This window comes from Bubalus kerabau, chromosome X (genome assembly GCF_029407905.1).
Source record: "Bubalus kerabau isolate K-KA32 ecotype Philippines breed swamp buffalo chromosome X, PCC_UOA_SB_1v2, whole genome shotgun sequence".
Classification (NCBI taxonomy): domain Eukaryota; kingdom Metazoa; phylum Chordata; class Mammalia; order Artiodactyla; family Bovidae; genus Bubalus; species Bubalus kerabau.
The window spans coordinates 3,753,691-3,772,964 of NC_073647.1; the positions used below are offsets into that span (position 1 = coordinate 3,753,691).

General features: G+C 38.4%; 1 pseudogene; it reads right to left on the reverse strand.

Moving 5' to 3' along the window:
- The window catches only part of LOC129638959 (BCL2/adenovirus E1B 19 kDa protein-interacting protein 3-like), a 37,979-nt pseudogene extending 23,634 nt beyond the window's left edge, over positions 1–14,345 (reverse strand).
- Positions 14,346–19,274: the final 4,929 nt, after the last annotated feature.

The following is a 19,274-nucleotide window of genomic DNA, read 5'->3' on the forward strand; positions in this document are numbered from 1 at the left end:
CATTTCCTTCTCCAGGAGATCTTCCTGACCCAGGGTTTGAACCCCGGTCTCCCACATTGTAGGCAGATGCTTTACCATCTGAGCCACCAGGGAAGCATCAGTCACAAAAGACCATATGTGTGACCATACTATATGATTCCATTTATATGAAATGTCCAGATTAGGAAAATCTATACAGATAGAAAGAGATAAGTGACTGCCTAGGCCTGAGGGTCTTGGAGGGAAATTAGAAACGACTACTAATGACTACAAAGTTTCTTCTGAGAATGTAGAATGTGTCCTAAAATGAATTGTGGTGCTGGGTGTAGATCTCTGTGAACATACTAAACCTACTAAAGTGTACACTTTAAATGGGTGATTGTAATGCGAATTATATCATGAAAGACATTTTTAAAAAGTTATTTTATACAAATCAAGAGGAAAGTTACAAAACTGAAAACAGAGAAGCAACCACAGATGGATTAAGTAAAAAGAATTATTGTACAGTAGTTTACTCAACTCTCTACAGATCAACTTGAAAACTTGGGTCAATAGCCTATTTCCTAGGAATCACCAAAATTAACTCTTTGAACAGAATGAAAACAAACCAATTACTATAAAAGAAATTGAAAATGTTGTCAAATGTATGAAGCCAAGAAATCTCAGATAAATTCTACCAAATCTACAAATACTGAATAACTCCAAGTTATTTCACCTGTTTAATAGCACAGAAAAGAATCCAAAGTATCTTCTTCAAATTTTAAGAAAGCTTGAGCTCAATCTCACTTATGAATCTCAATGCAAAAATACTATACAAAAAAAAAAAAAATTAGCCCATTGAAAGAATAACACACCAGTGACCAAGTTGATTTACTTCTGGGGGCAGGGATTTTTTTTTAACGTTATGAAATCCATCAATAAAATTCACTATGTTAACAGATCAAGGGAGAAAAAGAATATGATCATTTTCACACATGTCGAAAAGGCATTTGACGAAATTCAACATCCACTGCTGATTTAAAATATTCTTAATAAACTAGGGATAAGTATATATTTACTTAACATTATGGTATTGCAGAGAGAATTAGTTTTTAAGAAAGCTTCAGCTTCAGCATTAGTCCTTCCAATGAATGTTCAGGATTGATTTCCTTTAGGATTGACTTGTTTGATCTCCTTGAAGTCCAAGGGACTCTCAACAGTCTTCTGCAACACAACAGTTCGAAAGCATCAATTCTTTGATGCTCAGCGTTCTTTATGGTCTAACTCTCACATCTGTAAATGACTACTTGAAAAACCATAGCTTTGACCATACAGACCTTTGTTGGTAAAGTGATGTCTCTGCTTTTTAATACGTTGTCTAGGTTTGTCATAGCTTTCCTTACAAGGAGAAACCATCTTTTAATTTCATGACTGCAGTCACTGTCCGCAGTGATTGTGGAGCCCAAGAAAATAAAATCTATCACTGTTTCCATTTTTTCCCCCATCTATTTGCCATGAAGTAATGGGACCAGTTGCTCCTTACCTCAAAATAATTCTAAATGGATCAAAGATTTAAACATTTTTTTAATGACAAAAAAGTGGGAGTTTTTTTTTAATTATCCCAAAGTGAAGAAAAGACTTTTTCTAAACAGGGCATAAAATCTAGAGGCCATAAAGAAAATATTGACAAACTTGAATGCATAAAAATTTGTGAGGTCTGCATGGGAAAAACACTATAACCAAAGTCAAAAGACAAGCTGGATAATTATAGGCAATTCATAAAACAGACCTAGTTTTCTTGATAAAGAGCTCCTACAACTCAAAAAGGGGGGAAAAAAAACAATGGAAAAATAGGCAAAGAATATGGACAGAGTTAACAACAAAAAAAAGGAAATTGGTTTTAGAATGTCAAGATTACTGAAGTTCACTCTTAATTAAAGAGATGCACACTTACAAAGAGAAACAATTTTCACCTACTAAATTATCAAGCACCCAAAAGTTGGATAACATTATTTTTGATGCAGGTGCAAGAGAACATTTCTGATAAGAGTGTACATTGGTGCTAGCAGCACAGAGATCAATTTAGCAATATCTATCCAAATTTAAAGTAGTTGATACAGTCATTTTATTTCAGAGAATTTATCGTGTTATACTCCAACATTTGCAAAATGACATATGTACAGGGGTATTTATTGCATCATTGATTGCAATAGCAAGGGTTGGAAATAACCAAATGTCCATCAAATAGGAGACAGTTTAAATAAATTTTAAAAAACTATATGATTATACAAGTAATCTCTATAGGATATATGAAAAATGTTAAAAGTGGCTTTTTCTGAGAAAGGAAACTGAGAATCAGTTATTAGAAAGAGATGTGCTTTTCACTGCATACACTTTTGATTGTTTGGCCACACCATGTGGCATGTGGGATTTCAGTTCCCCAACCAGGGATTGAACCTGTGCTCTGGGACAGTGGAAGCAAGGAGTCCTAATCACTGGATTTCCAGGGAATTCCCTCATCATATACATTTTAAAATATTTCTTGAATTTTTTTTTACTATATCCATAATTTACCTATTTTTAAAACTTATCAATTTATTTAATGAATATGTAGAAATCAGCATGTGCTAAACACGACTGACTTCCCAAATATTAGTTCAAACGTTTTTCATAACAACACTACACAATAAGGACTCTTTTTATCTGTATTTCACAACGTGATGAAACCGAGGCACACAGGGTCACATTATGATTTCCGTGGGCCCTGAGCACTTTGGCTATTGTGGGACACTTCCACCATAAGAAAATGTTGACAATTATATTTTCCAACTGCTTTGGTGTATAAAGACAAATATAATCCAGCCTGGATTCATTATTATATATTCATTAGTTTTATAATCACTTTTCTTCTGATGTTAGATGAAATTAAATTTAAAACATTTTCATTGATTCTTAAAACTAGAATAGGTCCTAGGTACTGTGTCTCCTGCAGGCACAGAGAGGTTATGTAAATTGCCCAAGGTCACACAGCCAGTAAGTAGAAGAGCTGGGAATTGAACCCAGGTAGTATGGCTTCAGAATCTATGCTTTTAATCTGTATGCTAGATAAATAAATCACAGGGGGAAAATTGTGTAGTTATGTATGTGCTGACATGGGACTACCTACAAGATACATTAAGTGGGAAAATCATGGGAGAAAATACTATACATATTATACATTTTTTGAAAAGGAAGTTTTACATACACACACATGCTATCTCTGTTTTTTAATGTATGGAGAAAGGGACTGGGGACCTGGAGGTCTGGAAAACTTCCATGTCATTGTATATTTCTTTGCACTACTGGATTTTGTTTGTTTTTTTTATCATGAGCAAATATTTACAGATGAGGAAACTGAAACTCAAACAGGGTTAAGTCACTTGCCCAAAATCATACAGATAGTAAAAAAAAAAAAAAAATACATATAAGTGTAAATAACTATTCTGCCAATTAATAATACATCACCATTCCTAAGTATAGACCTATCAATGCATTCTTGCCAGATTTCATCATTTTAACCCAGTGGGCCAAGCTCTTTTTGTATCATGATTCTGAATGCATGGCATTCATCTTTATGAAATACTTAAATGAGGCAAGCATGCTTTCTGTTTCCATCCAGGTTGTTGATGAAAATGTTTAACACATGATGCAGCTTAAGCAGAGCCTTGCTGGTGAGAACAGGGATCCCTCTAGGATCACATTAATAAATCTCTTTGGGTAATGAGCTACCAATCCAGTGGACTGTACTATCATTCTATTCACACCCCCTAATCTGCCCTCACCCATCAGGCTATCTGGAGATTCCCAATGTTTTCTGGAAATTGTCCACACCATTCCCTTGTTGGCTAAGCTGCTCTGACACCCATTTCATGGTATGTGTTCAAAATTAATAAACAATTGGTTTCTTTACTAAGTTCTGCAGGTTTCTAAAGTTTACAACCTGGCCGACTCCCCAGAATTCAAATAAAAGCTGTTTCAGAAAGACTAAGATTTCCACCCCCAAGGTTTTCATAATACATTTATACAGGACATTTCAAAAAGCAGAGATATACAGCCGTTTCCCCACTGGAATCAACCCACTGCAGCCCAAAATAGCCCTGACAACTGAACAGAGCAGCTGGCAAAAGGACAGAAATCTCTAGCCCTGGGGAGAAGGAAGCTAAATGCGTGCCTCCGGGAATTTCCGAAGAAGCACTCTCCGTAACAACCCCTTACTCTATTTCTGGCTACAACACACAAGCTATAATCTAAGTATTGGAAGAAGAATATATTCTCTGGTTTCCTCTATAATCACACACTATGGCATTAAATGTTTATACAGGTAATCCTAATGGAACACACTTGCTAAGTTTCTGATAGGTTTACTGTAAAGCAGTAAACAAGGAATTCATTTTTTTTTTTCCATTGATTTGCCCTACCAAATTAGGAGCCACATTGCCCTGCAAAGGATTTTGTTCCCTAGTTTCTTAAATTACAAATTATAAATGCTATTGTGTTGTTCAGTCTCTCAGTTGTGTCTGACTCTTTGTGAGCCCGTGGACTGTAGCACACCAGGCTTCCCTGTCCATCACCAACTCCCAGAGCTTGCCCAAACTCATGTCTATCGAGCTGGTGATGCCATCCAACCATTTCATCCCCTGTTGTCCCCTTCTCCTCCTGCCCTCAATCTTTCCCAGCATGAGGGTCTTTTCCAGTGAGTCGGTTCTTCACATCAGGTGGCCAAAGTATTGGAGCTTCAGCTTCAGCATCAGTCCTTCCAATGAATATTCAGAGTTGATTTCCTTTAGGATTGACTGGCTTGACCTCCTTGCTGTCCAAGAGACTCTAAAAGAGTCTTCTCCAACACCACAGTTCGATAGCATCATTTTTTGGTGCTCAGCCTTCTTTATGGTCCAACTCTCACATCTGTACATGACTATTGGAAAAACCATAGCTTTGACTAGATGGACCTTTGTCAGCAAAGTGGTGTCTCTGCCTTTTAATACACTGTCTAGTTTTGTCATAGCTTTTCCTCCAAGAAGCAAGTGTCTTTTAATTTCATGGCTGCAGTTACTGTTCACAGTGATTTTGGAGCCCAAGAAAATAAAGGCTATACAATTTTCAACTATATCTCTTAGAGGAAAATGTGATTAACACTAAGATAATAAATAACATGTTTTACTCAAAATATCACAGATAGAATGACTAAATCAAAAACAGTAGAATGCTAGAGATTCTGGTAATAGGATTACTTAGCTAATACTGCCTTGCATATTGTTCCACTATGAAAGCTCAGTTGTGCACCATTACTAGTATTTTCCTAGATGTACCATCCCCCTTCAGACCTCTCTGATGGAGTCTGTATGGCTCATTAAAGGAATTGTTTTGTTAGAAGAAGAACAATGCACCAAGTAGGGTATGTTTAGACATGCCACTTACTGGCAGGTAGCTGGTTAATGTCCATAAAATAATTAATAAATTAAATTATCACTATACTATTCCAAACTTACTGGTTAAAATGGTGGTACTGTTCTCATTGAGGTATGTCATTTTATCAAAATAGTGTTGGTTGAGATCAACAAAATGCTGATCATAGATATTAGCTTATTAACTCTTTGATGTCATTTATCACTCCAGCATAGAACAATAATAGCTAACTTTTACAGAGTATTCACTATATACCAAGATACTGTGATAAATGTTTTACATGTATTATCACATTTAAGGCTGACAGCCACCCTAAGGTACAAAGCAATGAAGATCAAAGATCCTGTGTACCATAAATAAGACTCAGCACAATCAAATGAATAAATATATAACTATTTAAAAATAATAAAAGGGGCTTCCCTTGTAGCTCAGTCAGTAAAGAATCTGCCTGTAGTACAGGAGACCCGGGTTCGATCCCTGGGTTGGGAAGATCCTCTGGAGAAGGAAATGGTAACCCACTCCAGTATCCTTGCCTGGAAAATCTCATGGACAGAGAAGCCTGGTGGGCTGCAGTCCATGGGGTCACAAAGAGTCGGGCACGACTGAGCAACTAACACTTACTTACTTACTTACTGAAAATAATAATAAAATAAAAATAATAACAATTTAAACATAGAAAATGAGGTTGCTGTTTGAATCACACTAACTGAATTTATTGGTTTCAGTTTCTCTAAATCAATCACTGATGAATGAGAGACACCTATCCACTCAGGCTGAACTCTGTCAATTAGTCTATGTATCTGTAAATGGCTTTTAATTAGATTACAAAGGAATTCCACCCTCGGCCCCGCCAATATCACAGCTTTGAAGCCTTTAGGAAAAGTGACAGAGTGCCCTGCTAAGAGAAGGGCTAGAAAGAGAAATGAGAAAGATTTTTTTTCTGAGGCTTGACTAAGGTATATGGCAGGAAAGGCCTAGAGGTTCATTGACTAGGAGCACATTAGTCCAGTGCTCTTAAGACTCAACTCTCTTTTGCATAATAAATTATAAAAAGTTCTCACACAGCTAAGAATAACAATCTTCATTATATACTATATTCAACAGATCACAACTCTAACTAAATATATTAATACTCCTAATACTGATATTTCAGATAATTGTTTTATAGTTAAGAAGTCATATTAGTAAATATAGATTTTAAAACAATGATCCTGACTTTTTTGAGTGATGTACTAAAAAGATATAAAATAGCCAATTGACCTGCATTCTGACTTCCTCTGAATTACATACAGCTCCCCACATCAGTCCGAGAGTTTCCAAAATAATTGCTCTTCTCTCAAAGTCTCCCTTGAATAACTATTGACTGATTATCACAAAAGCATCCCTATATCTTTTCCCCTAAACCACAGGCAAATTGCCTATTTTTCACTCTCACTCCAAAAGAAATAAATTTCCTATCCACATCCCAAATCAGTTACTACGTTTATGCTGTTTCTCTTGATTTAGGGGTGGTAACAATTATTATTATTTCTAGTATTAGTCATGGTCTTCCAGAGAATAGCAAGGCTATAATTCATGCTTTACTGCAATTGGTAAATCAGAAAAAAAAAAAAAAAAAAAAACAACAGAAGAAGCCCATAATTTAAATCCTCTTTGGGTTCTTAATCTAAGACTCTGACATTTGAATTAGGATCAGTAATATATAGTTAAGATTAAACCATGAAGCAAGCCTATATAAATTACCATAAAATCTAACTCTATCACCTAGAGTGATAAACTCTAGAGTGATAACTCATAAATTAAGAATTGAAACTCTACTTCTAATCCTCAGTATTAAAACTACAGCTCATATCATGCTAAATAGATATATATTTTGTTTTCATTTATTTTGCCTGTCACTTAGGTTAGGGCCTTTTATCTAAACTAAAAGTCAATAATTTGCAGATGACAAGTTATTCCTTTGAAAACATATTTTTCCAATTAATAAAATTCCAGAAAGCACTTTTATACCATCAAATCTACACTCCATTATTCTTAGCAATAGGAATTACATCCTATTTCTTCTTAGTTGTGATTTAAGTCTATACTCTTTTCTTTCCCATTCTCTCCTTTTTCCCTTTGATGCCTCTTTTCTTAGAATCATAGATAAGGTACAACTGCATGAGATTGAAACATTGTTTATAAACAGAATGACAAAACTATTGCATGTGATGCAGAGGGAGGTGGTCTTTGATTCCATGTTTCCAAATTATATATGAATGGCTGAGTCATTGGGGTGGAAGTCAATATTTCCATTTCTTTCCCATATCACTGGGGCTTTCCTCTTCTCCTAGTTACACTTCCTCCACTGTTACTTTGCCAAACACTACCTAGTATCTCTTCCACTCAGTTCTAGTCCCATTTTGCATAAATGCTGGTTGGCAAATGGAGATCGGGAAAAAGAAAATGATGTTACTGATGAGGAAGAGAGGAACGAGGGTTCCTTGAACATACTTTTGTGCCATGCACTGAGCCAAATATTTTATACATGTCATCTCATTTACTTCTACAACAGCCTTAAATAATTGGAGCTATTATTCTCAATGTAAGATCATGGCATCTGGTCCCATTACTTCATGGGAAATAGATGCGGAAACAGTGGAAACAGTGTCAGACTATTTTTGGGGGCTCCAAAATCACTGCAGATGGTGACTGCAGCCATGAAATTAAAAGACGCTTACTCCTTGGAAGGAAAGTTATGACCAACCTAGATAGCATATTCAAAAGCAGAGACATTACTTTGCCACAAAGGTCCGTCTAGTCAGGGCTATGGTTTTTCCAGTGGTCATGTATGGATGTGAGAGTTGGACTGTGAAGAAAGCTGAGCACCGAAGAATTGATGCTTTTGAACTGTGGCATTGGAGAAGACTCTTGAGAGTCCCTTGGACTGCAAGGAGATCCAACCAGTCCATTCTAAAGGAGATCAGTCCTGGATGTGCTTTGGAAGGACTGATGCTAAAGCTGAAACTCCAGTACTTTGGCCACCTCATGCGAAGAGTTGACTCATTGGAAAAGACTCTGATGCTGGGAGGGATTGAGGGCAGGAGGAGAAGGGGAAGACAGAGGATGAGATGGCTGGATGGCATCACCGACTCGATGGACATGAGTTTGGGTGGACTCTGGGAGTTGGTGATGGACAGGGAGGCCTGGCGTGCTGCAGTTCATGGGGTCGCAAAGAGTCAGACACGACTGAGCAACTGAACTGAACTGAACTGATTCTCAATGGACAGATGATGAAATTGAGGCTAAAACCTTTTAAAATGTGCTCAATACTTAGGCAGCTAGCAAAGGTTAAAAAAAGAGAGAGAGAGAGAAAAAAAAAAAAACAAGACAGAGGCAAACTTTACTCACCTTACTCCTTACCACCTCTCTGAAGCCCTCAACCTCACGGCTCAGTTTCACGGGACCATGCAGGTCAATGGCCTCCAGCCCCATATTCTCAATAGTCTTCAAATATATCTCTCAATGTTCAGTTGCTCAGTCATGTCTGACTCTTTCCAACCCCATGGACTGCAGCATGCCAGGCTTCCCTGTCCATCACCAACTCCTGGAGCTTGCTCAAACTCATGTCCATCGAGTCGGTGATGCCATCCAACCATCTCATCCTCTGTCGTCTCCTTCTCCTGCTGCCTTCAATCTTTCCCAGCATCAGGGTCTTTATTTTAACTCTTAAATGTTACCTACAATAAAGTCATATATACAATCTTAGAGACAAATAAAGGGATGGAAAGATCTTCGTGAAATTTCATTTCCAGGAATCTGGGGGACTAGATCTCTTTTAGAAATCTCCTGCTACATAATAACTAGAAATTCTGTAGGTTTTGTTGTTATTGTTGCTTAGCCATTAAGTTGTGTCCAATTCTTTGTGACCCCATGGACTGTAGCCTACCAGGCTCCTCCGTCCATGGGATTTCCCAAGTAAGAATACTGGAGTGGGTTGCCAATTCGTTCTCCAGGGTATCTTCCTGACCCAGGAATCAAACTCCTATCTCCTACACTGGCAGGTGGGTTCTTTACCACTGAACCACTAGGGAAGCCCTCTGTACTACTACTACTACTAAGTCGCTTCAGTCGTGTCAGACTCTGTGAGACCCCATGTACTGCAGCCTACCAGGCTTCTCTGTCCATGGGATTCTCCAGGCAAGAACACTGGAGTGGGTTGCCATTTCCTTCTCCAATGCATGAAAGTGGAAAGTGAAAGTGAAGTCACTCAGTCGTGTCCGACCCTTAGCGACCCCATGGACTGCAGCCTACCAGGCTCCTCCATCCATGGGATTTTCCGGGCAACAGTACTGGAGTGGGGTTGCCATTGCCGGTTTATCTAATCTTTCCAATGTGTAACAAAACTCAGCCCACAAGAGAAAAGAGTAAATCTCCAGAGGTCAAAAACGAAAAGAAGTTGATGCTGTTGCTGTTGCTGTTAAGTTGCTTCAGTCGTGTCCGACTCTGAGTGACCCCACAGACAGCAGCCCACTAGGCTTCCCTGTCCCTGGGATTCTCGAGGCAAGAATATTGGAGTGGGTTGTCATTTCCTTCTCCAATGCATGAAAGTGAAAAGTGAAAGTGAAGTTGCTCAGTCGTGTCTGACTCTTAGTGACCCCATGGACTGCAGCCTACCAGGCTCCTCCGTCCATGGGATTTTCCAGGCAAGAGTACTGGAGTAGGTTGCCAATTCCTTCTCCAGGGTAACTTCCTGACCCAGGAATCAAACTCCTGTCTCCTGCACTGGCAGGCGGGTTCTTTACCACTGAACCACTAGGGATGCCCTCTGTAGATTTATCTAATCTTTCTGATGTGTAACAAAACTCAGCCCACAAGAGAAAAGAAAAATCTCCAGAGGTCAAAAACGAAAAGAAGTTGATAGAACACTAATCAAATGTTGATGCTTCAACAGCCCTGAGTGTTTTTGCAGTTGTCATTAATGAACATTCAAAGAGATATTAGCAGAAAATTTTTCAGAAATTGTGGAAGTTATAAAGCCTCAAATTCTAAAAGCATAAACAGGATTAAAAAAAAAAAAAAGAAATTCCAAGCTGTAAAGGAAAACTCAAGATTTCTGAGTTTTGAACCTCAGTTAAGTCTACCTCCCATGTTGGGAAAAACCTCTTTCTTCCCTCCTGTTTCTCCTTTCCTTTACATAGACACCCTACACACAAAGAACACTTCACTCCTGATGCTCCAATCACCAAATGTGATGTCAAGCAATTCTCTGTACAACAGCTGTGTATCCTATAATTTTAAACTTGATTCTAATACTATCTACCTGGAGATACTGTCAGGTTCCATAAGTTAAGGGCTCAGTCCCACAAGACTGTTCCTACCCCACTTCAGATGCCAATTATAAGTAGTAAGTCTCCAGGTTACCCACAACTTCCATCCAATTTAGTTATTGATACAAATCAGAGGTTCCTACAACTCCCGTCCTTAGGCTTCTTTAATTTGCTATAACAATTCACAGAATCAGGGAAACACTTATATTTACCAGTTTATTAAAGAATATAAAGGCTACAGATGAACAGCCAGACAAAAGAGATACACAGGGCAAGGTCTGGGAGGGTCCTAAATGGAGGAACATCTGTTCCTGTGGAGCTGGGATATGTCATCCTCCCAGTATGGATGTGTTTTTACCAACACTGGAGCTCTCTGAACCCCCTACTATTGAGATTTTATGGAGGCTTCCATAAATTTTTGGGGCATGATCCATCATTAACTCCATTGCCAGCCCCTCTTCCCTCTCTGGATAATATGGAGGGAGCTGAAAATCTCAAGATTTTTATTATGGCTCAGTCTTTCTGGAGATCACTCCCATGCAGGAACCATGCAAGAACTCACCCAGAATCACCTCAGGAGAACAAAAGATGCTCCTCCTTGCTCTGATCACTTAAGAATTTACCAGGGTTTTAGGAGCCCTGTGTCAGGGATAGGGTCAAAGACAGAATTAGAACAAAAGATGCTCCCAGTATTCTTATCACTTAGGAAATTACAAGGGATTCAGTAGCTCTGTGCCAGGAACTGAGACAGAAATCAATATACATATATTATTAATACCTCACACAAATCTAAATACGTTGTTGTCAAATATTAAAAACAAAAAAAAAACTTAGAGCAGCCAGAGAGAAAAGATAGATTATTATATATAAAAAAAAAAAAAAACACCTGACAGCAGGCATCTCAAAAGCAACAATAAAAGCCAGAAGAAAATAAAATAATATTTTCAAAGTGCTGAGAGAAAATAATTGTCAATCTGGAATTATGTAACCAGAAAAACTAGCTGTCAAAAAACTACATACAGCAAAATAAAAACATTTTCAGACAAATGAAAATTAGAGGGACTTCCCTGGTGGTCCAGTGATTAAGAATCTACCTTCCAATGCAGGGGACACAGGTTTGATCCCTGGTCAAGAAACTAAGATCCCACATGCTGTGGGACAACTAAACCTGTTGCCACAACTAAAGAAGCCCGTGCACCACAACTACTGAGCCCATGTACTCTAGAGACCATACTCCGCAACAAGGGAAGCCAGAGCACTGCAACTAGAGAAAGCCTGTGCACCGCAATGAAGAGTCCACACACCACAACAAAGACCTCGTGTGGCTAAAATAACAGAAAAAATTTAAATTAAAAAAAATTAGAAGTTTTACCAAAAGACCTTCATCAAAGGAAATTCTAATGAATAAACTTAAGAAACTGCCTGTGAATGTAGGAGATAGGGGTTCTATCCCTGGGTTGGGAAGATCCCCTCGAGAAGGAAATGGCAACCCATTTCAGCATTCTTGCCTGGAAAATCCTATGGACATAGCAGCCTGGAGGGTTATAGTCCATGGGGTCACAAACAGTAGGACACAAATTGGCAACTCAACAACAGCAAACTGAAGAAAGAAGAAAAAGGAACCCATGACTGGGAAGGAAATCAGAAAATATGTGATCAAATCAAACAAGCATTGGCTGTATGAAACAATATTAACAATATATGATTTGGATAAGGGGGAAGTAAATACTGGACAACAGTAAAAAGTACAAATGCAGAGGTGTGGGGTTTCAGTGGAGTTAAAGCATTCTGAAGTTCTTGTTTTGATTTGGAAGAGGATAGAGATGTTCATTTTATTAGTAAAGAAAGTTTGTTTAGTCAAAATGCATGTTAAAAGTTCTTTCAGCAATATAAAAAAGGCTTAAATATGAGTAAACTGGCACCCCCAAAACTACAATGGGCACAAACACAAAAATCCATTAGAAAAGACTGAACTCTCTATCTAAAAGATTAGGAAAGGGACAGCCTAGTAAGACAGAAAACTTTTAGGCAACAACTACTCTGAAGCAGTCAAACATCATCTGTACAAACAAGCTAAAGAAGAAAAATCACATAATTATATCAATAGATGCAGAAAAAGAATTTGATAAAATCCAACACTATTCATAAGAAAAAAAATCTCAGAAAAACTAAAAATATAGAGGAACTTCCTCAACTTGATAAAGAAATCTACAAAATCCCCTCAGCTGACATCATACTTAATGTAAGAAACTTGCCAGGGTCCAGCCCCAGCTGATCCAGGGTATTCGAAGGAGAGACGGCGTAGGCGAGGGTCAGGAAACAACTGCTTAATTAAACATTAGTTAAGGATATAAAGAGTAATAGAATGAGGATAGCTCAGTAGGAAAATTCAGTGGAGAAAAGAGGCTGAGTAGCTTGGTTTATGCGGGAGACCAATAAAACTTCAAGACAAGAAGTTTGCACCACTTACGTAGGTCGCAGGCGTCCTTCCGCTCTCCCAAAGGAGAGGAGACACTGAGGCCTCCGCGGTCGGATCTTAGAAGCCCAGGCATAATTAGCAAGCATGGCGGGTTCCACTCAGCCAGAATTTGAGAGAGAAAGCGACATGGGGAGACCAAGTTTCAGTGAACAAGGCCCGCACTTTATTTTCCAGAGTAGTTTTTATACCTTAAGTTGTGCATAGAGGATAATGGGGGAAGGGGTGGAGTCATGCAAGGACAGCAGTTCCTGGTCCTAATCGAAGCCAGGCTTTCAAACTTATCATATGCAAAAGTTCAGGTGAATTACATCATCTTCTGGCCCGGAGGCCTGTTAACATTGTAAGAAACTTATTTTTCTCTAAAGGTGATTATTCCAAAGTCAGGCACCAGCCTCCAAAAAAGCATTGGACAAAGCTGCATTTTACATTTCTATACACCCATTATATCAATCAATACACTGCCAAGGACACAGTAGGTAAGGAGTATGGAGACTTAGCAGCAAACATTGGCCCAATAAGTGAAAAACCCTTCACCAATACAATTTCTAATCAATCTTTTAACTACTCAAAGGAATCTGTGTTTAGACAGTTTAGAACATCTCCTGCCTCTCACAGTTGGGAGGCTCTGAACAATCACATGTGGCCGGAAAAACCTATTCAGGCAGGCTAGAGGATTTCCAAAGGAGTTTGTAGGTTGAAACACTGTCACACCCAGGAATTATTCACTGGAGCTGTAAGCTAATTCTTTTTTCAGAGAGAGGTAGTGGGGGACAGCACCCCGTAAAGTCAGAGGTGTAGGTGAAAGCACAAAGCAGAAAGTAGGCAGACTCTGGTTTTGGGGGTAGATGCTCGAGAATTTCCAGGGGGACTCCTGAGGCTCGATCCCGCCTTTAGTATGCCGAGCCTCCTTCCTCATGACCTTTGCCATGGGCGGAGCTCCTGCTCCCGGCAGTGATAGAATTCCAGTTGAGCTATTCCAGATCCTGAAAGATGATGCTGTGGAAAGTGCTGCACTCAATATGCAATATGCACTCAATATGCAATATGCCGGCTCCCGGCAGAAACTAGATGGTTTCCTCCTAAGATCAGGAACAAGGCAAGGATATCTACTCTGAACCAGTCTTATTTATCATGGTGCTGGAAATTCTAGCCAGTGCAATAAGACCAAAAAAAAAAAAAAAAAAAAAAAGAAAAGAAAAAAGGTATACAGACATGAAAAGAGGAAATAAAACTGTTGCTATTTGCAGACAACATGATTGTCTATGCAGAAAATTCCAAGGGATCTGCCATAGATGCCCTAGAAGTTCAGCAAAATTTAAGTATACAAGATAAATACATAAAAATCCACTGACCTTCTATATAATATTAATATACGAAAAGTTCCAGAAGAACTCAATGTCAACTATTCTACAGTCATCCGGCATTTGAAGCAAATTGGGAAGGTGAAAAAACTCAGTAAGTGGGTGCCTCATGAGCTGACCACAAATCAAAAAAATAATCATTTTGAAGTGTCTTCTTCTCTTATTCTATGCAACAACAACAAGCCATTTCTCAATCGGATTGTGATGTGTGATGAAAAATGGATTTTATATGACAATGGGCGATGACCAGCTGAGTGGTTGGACTGAGAAGAAGCTCCAAAACACTTTGCAAAGCCAAACTTCACCAAGAAAAAGGTCATCATCACTCTTAGGTGGTCTGCTGCCTGTTTGATCCACTACAGCTTTCTGAATCCCAGTGAAACCATTATATTTGAGAAGTATGTTCAGCAAATCAATGAGATGCACTGGAAACTACAATGCCTGCAGCCAGCATTGGTCAACAGAAAGGGCCCAATTCTTCTCCACAACAATGCCTGACTGCCCATCACACAACCAATGCTTCACAAGTTGAATGAATTGGGCTACAAAGTTTTGCCTCATCCGCCATACTCACCTGACTTCTCACCAACCAACTACCACTTCTTCAAGAATCTTGACAACTTTTTGCAGGGAAAACACTTCCACAACCAGTAGGAGGCAGAAAATGCTTTCCAAGAATTCACTGAATCCTGAAACATGGATTTTCATGCTATAGGAAAAAGCAAATTTATTTCTTGTTGGCAAAAAAATGTGTTGATTTAATGGTTCCTAGCCTAGTTATAATGATTTAAAATTCATGGTCCAAAACTGTAATTAAATTTGCACCAATCTAATAGCAATGAAAACATCTACACCAAAGTACCAAAATTTAAATAAAATACAATTTATAATTGCTCAAAAATTAATTAAATGTGTAGGTGTAATTCTAATAATAAGGGCTTCCCTAGTGGCTCAGCAGTAGAGAATTTACCTGCCAGTGCAGGAGATGGAGGTTGATCCCTGGATCGAGAAGATCCCCTGGAGAAGGAAATGACAACCCACTCCAGTATTCTTCCTAGGAAATCTCATGGACAGAGGAGCCTGGTGGGCTAAAGTCCATAGGGTCACAAAAGAGTCGGACACGACTTAGCAACTAACTAACAACAATTCTAACAAAACACATACAGGACTTAAATGCTAAAAATTACAAAATGCTTATAAAATAAATCACATATCTAAACACAAGTTCATGGCTTAGAAGACTCAACATAGTAAAGAAGTCAATCCTCTCCCAAACTGATACACAGTTTTAATGCAGAAGGAAATGGCAACGTACTCCAGTATTCTTCCCTGGGAAATCCTATGGACAGAAGAGCCTAGCAGGCTACAGTCCACAGGGTCGCGAGAGTTGGACACGACTGAGCAACTAAACCTACCTAACTTATCAAAATCTAAACAAAATTTCTTATAGATCTAAACAAGATTATTCCATAATTATATAGAAAAACAAAGTAACTAAAATAGCTAAAACAACTTTGAACAAGAATAAAGTGGAGAGAATCAGTCTACATGATTTTAAAACTTATTATAATGTTATAGTAATCAGGACTGTGTGATATTGGTAGAGGGAGAGACACATAGACCAATGAAATAAAATAGAGAACCCAGAACTAGACCTGCACAAATACACCCAACTGAGTTTTGATAGAGGTGTAAAGGCAACCCAATGGAAGAAACATAGACTTTTTAACAAATGATGGAGCAACTGGTCATCCATCAGCAAAAAATGAAACTCAATCTAAGTCTCATGCCTTATACAAATATTAACTAAAAATAGATCATGTATTTAAAAATAAAACTATAAAACTTTTATGAGAAAATCATTGGGATCTGGGGTAGGCAAGGCATTCTTAGATTTGACATCAAAAGCAGGATCCATAAAAGAAAAAATTGGTTAAGTTGGGCTTCAACAAAATGAAAACCTTCTGCCCTGTGAAAGATCCAGTTAAGAACATGAAAAGAGAAGCTACAGAATGGAAGAAGATAGTCCAAATATTCCAAAGGACTAATATATGGAATATATATTTTTAAAAACTCTGAAAACTCAACAGCATTAGAAAAATGGGCAAAAGACATTGAAGAGGCATTTCACCAAAGAGGATATACATATGACAACATGAAAATATGTTAAAAGTCATTAGCTGGATTTTCCTGGTGGTACAGAGGATGGGAATTCTCCTGCCACTTCAGGGGACACAGATTCAATCCCTGATCCGGGAAGATTCCACACGCTGCAGAGCAACTAAGCCTGTGTGCCACAAGTACTCATGCTCTAGGCCTTGCAAGCCTCAACTGCTGAGCCTGCGTGCTGCAACTACTGAAGCCCATGCATCTAGAGCTCGGCAGTGAGAAGCCACCACAATGAGAAGCCTGAGCACTGTAACAAAGATTAGTCCCTGCTCACCACAGCTAGAGAAAGCCCTTGTGCAGCAACGAAGACCCAGCTCAGCCAAAAGTAGATAAATCATTTTTTTAAAATAAAATCATTAGCCACTAGGGAGATGAAAATCAAAATGGTGAGATATTACTACTATAAGAAGGGCAAAAAAAAAATAATAATGGCAACATCCAAATACCAGCAAGGATGTAAAAAGACTATTATTCATACGTTGCTGGTGGGGATGTAAAATGGTACAGCCACTCTGGAAAACAGTTTGGTAATTTCTTAAAAAACTGAACATGCAACCATTATATGACTCAGCAATTGCACTCCCGGGCATCTATCCCAGGGAAATGAAAAGTTATGTTCACACAAAAACCTATGCAAGAATGTTTATAGTAGTTTTATTCATAATAGTCAAAAACTAGAAATAACTCAGATGTCCTTCAACAGGTAGATAGCTAAACTGTGTTACACTCATACTATGGGATAATATTCAGCAGCAAACTGGAATGAATGTCACCTCATATCCATTAGCATGGCTACTATAAAAAAAAAAAACAAACAGAAATGTTGGTGAGGATGTGGAGAAATTGGAACCATAGTACATGTTTGTTTACAGTATTGTAAAATGGTGCAACCAGTATGGAAAACAATGTGGAAGTTTCTCAAAAATTTAGAACTACCAAATAATCTAGCAATCTCACTTGGGATATATATCCAAAAGAATTGAAAGCAGAGTCTCAAAGAGATATTTTCACACCCATATTCATAGCAGCAGATGGAAGTAACCCAAATGTCCATCGATAGACAAATGAATAAACAAAATGTGATAGCCCGCCAGGCTCCTTCATCCCTGGAACTCTCCAGGCAAGAATACTGGAATGGGTAGCCATGCTCTTCTCCAGGGAATCTTCCCAACTCAGGGATCAAACCTGGGTCTCCTGCATGGCAGGCAGATTCTTTACTTTTTGAGCCAGCAGGGAAATCCTATACACATACAGTGGCATATTATTCAGCCTTTAAAAAAGGAAGGAAATTGTGGCACATACTACAACATGGATTAAGCTTAACGACATTATGATAAATAAAATAAGCCAGTTACAGAAGACAAATACTCTATGACTCCACTTATATGAGGTGTCTAAAGTAGTCAAATTCATAGAAACAGAAAGTAGGATGGTGGTTAATCAGGGACTTGTGGGGGTGGGGGAAATGGGGAGCTGTTGTTTAGTGGGTGTAAAGTTTCCATTTCACAAGATGAAGAGTTCTGGAGATTGGTTGCACAAGAATGTGAATGTACTTAACATGCCTGAACTGTACACATAACACTGGTTAAGGTGGTAAATTTTGTTATGTATATTTTACCACAATTAAAACTTTTTAAAAAAACAGTCATTGTGTAAGTTTAACATTGTCTTTCATTTCCAATATGTGCCTATATAACATACTATAAATACTTATTTTGTACAAACCCAGGAATCATTCTAAATAATATTTCAGAATATTTTTTTAAAATTTTATTTTATTTTTAAACTTTACAATATTGTATTGGTTTTGCCAAATATCGAAATGAATCTGCCACAGGTATACATGTGTTCCCCATCCTGAACCCTCCTCCCTCCTCCGTCCCCATACCATTCTTCTGGGTCATCCCAGTGCACCAGCCCCAAGCATCCAGTATCATGCATAGAACCTGGACTGGCGACTCGTTTCATACATGATATTATACATGTTTCAATGCCATTTTCCCAAATCTTCCCACCCTCTCCCTCTCCCACAGAGTCCATAAGACTGTTCTATACATCAGTGTCTCTTTTGCTGTCTCGTACACAGGGTTATTGTTACCATCTTTCTAAATTCCATATATATGCATTAGTATACTGTATTGGTGTTTTTCCTTCTGGCTTACTTCACTCTGTATAATAGGCTCCAGTTTCATCCGCCTCATTAGAACTGATTCAAATGTAAATATTGTCCATGTTAAGAAAAAACAACTTCTAAAAAAAAAGAGAAAACAACTTCTTAAATGTGTTGTTGTTGTTCAGTTGCTAAGTTTTGTCTGACTCTTTGTGACCCCAAGGACTGCAACACACAAGGCTTCCCTATCCTTCACCATCTCCCAGAGTCTGCTAAAATTCATGTCCTTTGAGTTGGTGATGCCATCCAATCATCGCATCTCAAACCGTTCTCCTCGTCCTGCCCTCAATCTTTCCAAGCATCAGGGTCTTTTCCAATGAGTCAGCTCTTCCAATCAGGTGACCAAAGTATTGGAGCTTCAGCTCCAGCATCAGTTCTTTCAG